The sequence below is a fragment of the Oncorhynchus gorbuscha genome, linkage group LG16 (assembly GCF_021184085.1).
Source record: "Oncorhynchus gorbuscha isolate QuinsamMale2020 ecotype Even-year linkage group LG16, OgorEven_v1.0, whole genome shotgun sequence".
In the NCBI taxonomy this organism is placed as follows: domain Eukaryota; kingdom Metazoa; phylum Chordata; class Actinopteri; order Salmoniformes; family Salmonidae; genus Oncorhynchus; species Oncorhynchus gorbuscha.
The window spans coordinates 92,363,930-92,371,240 of record NC_060188.1 but is presented as its reverse complement, the minus strand read 5'-3'; positions in this window follow the sequence as shown (position 1 = coordinate 92,371,240).

Below are 7,311 nucleotides of genomic sequence, written 5' to 3'. Positions count from 1 at the left end.
CTGACGAAAGTTGGGAAAAGTTCCAAAGAAATAAAACAAACTTCCACTGTTACTTATTGATCAAAAAATAATTATGCAGATACTTTAGGCTTTTTTTTTTCTTCTTTAAATCCTTTCATCGTTCTTCGTGAATCCTACGTTCATTGAGTGTGTGTGTGTGTGTGTGTGTGTGTGTGTGTGTGTGTGTGTGTGTGTGTGTGTGTGTGTGTGTGTGTGTGTGTGTGTGTGTGGTGTGTATGTGTGTGAGGGGGAAACACCATTACATTCTAATCATGTAAAACGTTTGATATGATCAGGTGAACGTTTCTTTAAGTAGATTTACTTACATTTCTTCACTACTTTCAGTAAGAATATTCAGGTAGTTGGGATTTGCAGACAGAGAGGAGTTAAGGACTGAGAGGAGTTAAGGACAGAGAGGAGTTAAGGACAGAGAGGAGTTAAGGACAGAGAGGAGTTAAGGACTGAGAGGAGTTAAGGACTGAGAGGAGTTAAGGACAGAGAGGAGTTAAGGACAGAGAGGAGTTAAGGACAGAGAGGAGTTAAGGACTGAGAGGAGTTAAGGACAGAGAGGAGTTAAGGACTGAGAGGAGTTAAGGACAGAGAGGAGTTAAGGACAGAGAGGAGTTAAGGACAGAGAGGAGTTAAGGACAGAGAGGAGTTAAGGACAGAGAGGAGTTAAGGACAGAGAGGAGTTAAGGACTGAGAGGAGTTAAGGACTGAGAGGAGTTAAGGACTGAGAGGAGTTAAGGACTGAGAGGAGTTAAGGACAGAGTTAGGAGTTAAGGACTGAGAGGAGTTAAGGACTGAGAGGAGTTAAGGACTGAGAGGAGTTAAGGACAGAGAGGAGTTAAGGACTGAGAGGAGTTAAGGACTGAGAGGAGTTAAGGACAGAGAGGAGTTAAGGACTGAGAGGAGTTAAGGACTGAGAGGAGTTAAGGACAGAGAGGAGTTAAGAGGAGTTAAGAGAGACTGAGAGGAGTTAAGGACTGAGAGGAGTTAAGGACTGAGAGAGGAGTTAAGGACTGAGAGGAGTTAAGGACAGAGAGGAGTTAAGGACAGAGAGGAGTTAAGGACTGAGAGGAGTTAAGGACTGAGAGGAGTTAAGGACAGAGAGGAGTTAAGGACAGAGAGGAGTTAAGGACTGAGAGGAGTTAAGGACTGAGAGGAGTTAAGGACTGAGAGGAGTTAAGGACAGAGAGGAGTTAAGGACTGAGAGGAGTTAAGGACTGAGAGGAGTTAAGGACTGAGAGGAGTTAAGGACTGAGAGGAGTTAAGGACAGAGAGGAGTTAAGGACTGAGAGGAGTTAAGGACAGAGAGGAGTTAAGGACTGAGAGGAGTTAAGGACTGAGAGGAGTTAAGGACAGAGAGGGCCACGATTTCCTTTGTTCAATTTCCCCTCCTTTCTCTGAAATACATTCATTTGACTCTCGCCCTCCTCCAACCCAAACAGACAGGTTATTGTACATTGGCCACGTTAGTGACTGTATAGATGAGTATAATATCCAGACGAGACCCCTATATTAGAGACCCCTACATTAACCCCTACATTAGAGACTCCTACATCAGAGACCCCAACATTAACCCCTACATTAGAGACCCCTATATTAGAGACCCCTACATTAACCCCTACATTAGAGACCCCTACATCAGAGACCCCAACATTAACCCCTACATTAGAGACCTCTACATTAGAGACTCATACATTGACCCCTACATTAGAGACCCCAACATTAATCCTTACATTAGAGACCTCTACATTAGAGACCCCTACATTAACCCCTACATTAGATACCCCTATATTAGAGAACCCTACATTAACCCCATACATTAGAGACACTTGTATTAGAGACCCCTACATTAACCCCTACATTAGAGACCCCTATATTAGAGAACCCTACATTAACCCCTACATTAGAGACCCCTACATTAGAGACCCCAACATTAGAGACCCCTATATTAGAGACCCCAACATTAGAGACCCCTATATTAGAGACCCCTATATTAGAGACCCCAACATTAACCCCTACATTAGAGACACCTATATTAGAGATTCCTACATTAACCCCTACATTAGAGACCTTTACATCAGAGACCCCTATTAGAGACCCTATATTAGAGACCCTACATTAGAGACACCTATATTAGAGATTCCTACATTAACCCTTACATTAGAGACCTTTACATCAGAGACCCCTATTAGAGACCCTATATTAGAGACCCTACATTAGAGACCCTATATTAGAGATCTGTATATTAGAGACCCCTTTTAGAGGCGTCTAAATTAGAGACACTTACATTAGAGACCCCTAAATTAACCTCTACTTTAGATACCCTATATTAGAGACCCTACATTAGAGACCCTATATTAGAGACCCTACATTAGAGACCTCTATATTAGAGACCCCTCCATTAACCACTACATTAGAGACGCTATATTAGAGAACCTACATTAGAGACCCCTACATTAGAGACTCCTCCATTAACCCCTACATTAGAGACCCTAATAGAGACCCCTACATTAGAGACCCCACCATTAGATACCCTAGTAGAGGCCCTATATTAGAGACCAAACATTAGAGACCCCTATATTAGATACCCATATATTAGAGACCCCAACATTAGAGACTTCTACATTAGAGACCCTATATTAGAGACCTCTATATTAGAGACACCTATATTAGAGACCCTACATTAGAGACCGCTACATTAGAGACACCTACATTAGAGATCCCTATATTAGAGACACCTACATTAGAGACACCTACATTAGAGACCCCTACATTAGGGACCCATACATTAGAGACCCATACACTAGAGACATTAGATACCCCTACATTAGAGAACCCTACATTAGAGAACCCTATATTAGAGACCCTATATTAGAGACCACTATATTAGAGAACCCTATATTAGAGACCTCTACATTAGAGAACCCTACATTAGAGACCCCTATGTTAGAGACCTCTACATTAGATACCTCTACATTAGAGACCCTACATTAGAGACCGCTACATTAGAGACCTCTACATTAGAGACCTCTACATTAGAGACCCTACATTAGAGACCCCTATTAGTGACCCTACATTAGAGATCCCTATATTAGAGACCCCTACATTAGAGACCCTACATTAGAGACCCCTACATTAGAGACCCCTATTAGTGACCCTACATTAGAGACCCTGTATTAGAGACCCCTACATTAACCCCTATATAAGAGACCCTACATTAGAGAACCATATTAGTGACCCAACATTAGAGAGGGCAGTACAGTACAGTAGCGGACAGGGCAGGTCAGGTCAGGACGGGACAGAACAGGACAGTACAGTAGAGGACAGGACAGTAGAGGACAGGACAGAACAGTACAGTGGAGTAGAGTAGAGGACAGGGAAGTATAGCACAGGACAGTACAGTACAGTACAGTAGAAGACAGGTCAGGTCTGGACAGGACAGTAGAGGACAGGAGGGTAGAGGACAGAACATTAGAGGACAGGACAGTAGAGGACAGGACAGTAGAGGACAGGACAGTAGAGGACAGAACATTAGAGGACAGGACAGTAGAGGACAGGACAGTAGAGGACAGGATGGGACAGAACAGTAGAGTACAGTACAGTACAGTACAGTACAGTACAGTACAGTACAGTACAGTACAGTACAGTACAGTACAGTAGAGGACAGGACAGTACAGGACAGGCCAGGACATGGCAGAACAGTAGAGGACAGTACAGTACAGGACAGGACAGAACAGTAGAGGACAGTACAGTACAGGACAGGACATAATAGTAGAGGACAGGACAGTAGAGGACAGAACAGTAGAGGACAGGACATGACAGGACAGCACAGTGGGGGACAGTAGAGGACTGTAGAGGACAATATAGTAGAGGACAAGACAGTATGGGACAATACAGTTCAGTAGTGGACAGGACAGTAGGGGACAGTACAGTACAGTAGGGGACAGGACAGTAGGGGACAGTACAGTAGAGGACAGGACAGTAGGGGACAGGACAGTAGGGGACAGTACAGTAGAGGACAGGACAGTAGGGGACAATACAGGACAGTAGGGGACAGGACAGTAGGGGACAGTACAGTAGAGGACAGGACAGTAGGGGACAATACAGGACAGTAGGGGACAGGACAGTAGGGGACAGTACAGTAGAGGACAGGACAATAGGGGACAATACAGGACAGTAGGGGACAGGAAAGTAGGGGACAATACAATACAGTAGGGGACAGGACAGTAGGGGACAATACAGTACAGTAGAGTACAGTACAGTAGGGGACAGTACAGTACAATAGGGGACAGGACAGTAGGGGACAATACAGTACAGTAGGGGACAGGACAGTAGGGGACAATACAGTACAGTAGGGGACAGTACAGTAGGGGACAATACAGTACAGTAGGGGACAGTACAGTAAGGGACAACACAGTACAGTAGAGTACAGTACAGTAAGGGACAGTACAGTAGGGGACAGGACAGTAGGGGACAATACAGTACAGTAGGGGACAGTACAGTAGGGGACAGGACAGTAGGGGACAGTACAGTAGGGGACAATACAGTACAATAGAGTACAGTACAGTAGGGGACAGGACAGTAGGGGACAATACAGTACAGTAGGGGAAAGGACAGTAGGGGACAATACAGTACAATAGAGTACAGTACAGTAGGGGACAGGACAGTAGGGGACAATACAGTACAGTAGGGGACAGTACAGTAGGGGACAATACAGTAGGGGACAGTACAGTAGGGGACGGGACAGTAGAGGATTGGACAGTAGAGGACGGTACAGTAGAGGACGGGACAGTAGAGGACGGGACAGTAGAGGACGGGACAGTAGAGGACGGGACAGTAGAGGATGGGACAGTAGAGGATGGGACAGTAGAGGGTGGGACAGTAGGGGGCGGGACAGTAGAGGATGGGACAGTAGAGGACGGGACAGTAGTGGACGGGACATTAGGGGACAGGACAGTAGAGGATGGGACAGTAGAGGATGGGACAGTAGAGGACGGGACAGTAGAGGACGGTACAGTAGAGGACGGGACAGTAGGGGTCGGGACAGTAGAGGACGGGACAGTAGAGGACGGGACAGTAGGGGACGGGACAGTAGGGGACGGGACAGTAGGGGACGGGACAGTAGAGGACGGGACAGTAGAGGACGGGACAGTAGAGGACGGGACAGTAGAATACAGAGCAGCTGTAGACAGGAGGGTTGAAGTCGAGCCCATGGACGGATGTCACAACCTCAACCAGCCTCCTTCTCCTTTCATCTTTCTCCCCCTGATGAGGACAAACGACCAGGGCCTCAATGTTCCCATACTCTACCCTGTCAGCTGAAACCCCCTCCAGACACTTTGCTGCTCTACAGACTCCCCCCTAATTTCCCTGTTTAAGAAAGCATCTACGCTGTGGTAAAAGAAAATAGAAAGGGGGATGGATAGAGGAGGGATGAAGAAGGGACAGGACATCTGAGATTAGTGCTGCTTTTGAAATCCCAACATTCTTTTGGAGAGATCTACACGGACATGTTCTGACCTGGTTTAGGTCTTATCTGTCGGAAAGAGGTCAGGTTTCAGGTGTCTCCGAACATTTCAGAATGGTTGTTGATGCCTGGAATAACCAGCATGCAGTGTGCTGTCGTTGGAGAGAGATGCAAATCAAATCAAATCAAATGTATTTATATAGCCCTTCGTACATCAGCTGATATCTCAAAGTGCTGTACAGAAACCCAGCCTAAAACCCCAAACAGCAAGCAATGCAGGTGTAGAAGCACGGTGGCTAGGAAAAACTCCCTAGAAAGGCCAGAACCTAGGAAGAAACCTAGAGAGGAACCAGGCTATGTGGGGTGGCCGGTCCTCTTCTGGCTGTGCCGGGTGGAGATTATAACAGAACATGGCCAAGATGTTCAAATGTTCATAAATGACCAGCATGGTCAAATAATAATAATCACAAGCAGAACAGTTGAAACTGGAGCAGCAGCACGGCCAGGTGGACTGGGGACAGCAAGGAGTCATCAGACCAGGTAGTCCTGAGGTATGGTCCTAGGGCTCAGAGAGAGAGAAAGAAAGAGAGAAAGGGAGAATTAGAGAGAGCATATAAGGTATTGAGTGTGGTCGACAGGGAGTTCTTGCTGTCTCTGCCTGGCCGGTTCTCGTTTTCCAGGTTCTTGGCGCTCTGGGAGGGGGGATGCGTCAAATTCACACAGGACACCGGATAGGTCAAGTACTCCATATATAACAACTGACCCTTGCCCCCCGACACATAAACTACTGCAGCATAAATACTGAAGGCTGAGACAGGAGGGGTCAGGAGACACTGTGGCCCCATCTGATGATGACCCCGGACAAGGCCAAACAGGCTCCACACACTCTGCCAAAGCATAGCCCCCACACCACTCAAAGGATATCTTCAACCACCAACTTACCATCTTGAGACAAGGCCGAGTATAGCCCACAAAGATCTCCGCCACGGCACACCCCAAATTGCAACCTAGTTCCGATAACGTTAATGAGATGTCTGGATGTAACTAGACTGTAACTAACTCTACCTAAACCAGCAGGTTCCAAATACATCATTTGCCTGAAACACAGTACAGATCATGTGGAAGACATGTTTGTCAGACAAAGATAAAAAAATAAAAAGAGAGATGTTATGTTACTATGTGTATTAGTTAATTGTAGACAAAATAACAAGAATATATTCTGCAGTAGAGATGAGAATTCTGGGCTAAACTCTGGTGTGGTAAGGAATAGAGGATCCATGCTGTATGGTATCCCATAATGCTCCAGTCCTTTCAGATCCATTCTGTATGGTATCCCATAATGCTCCAGTCCTTTCAGATCCATTCTGTATGGTATCCCATAATGCTCCAGTCCTTTCAGATCCATTCTGTATGGTATCCCATAATGCTCCAGTCCCTTTCAGATCCATTCTGTATGGTATCCCATAATGCCACCATCCAGTCCTTTTGACAGATCTATTCTGTATGGTATCCCATAATGCTCCAGTCCTTTCAGATCCATTCTGAGCCTGGAGGTATGGTATCCCATAATGCGCCAGTCCTTTCAGATCCATTCTGTATGGTATCCCATAATGCTCCAGTCCTTTCAGATCCATTCTGTATGGTATCCCATAATGCTCCAGTCCTTTCAGATCCATTCTGTATGGTATCCCATAATGCTCAGTCCTTTCAGATCCGTCTTGCCGAGGTTCCATTCTGTTTATGGTATCCCATAATGCTCCAGTCCTTTCAAATCCATTCTGTATGGTATCCCATAATGCTCCAGTCCTTTCAGATCCATTCTGTATGGTATCCCA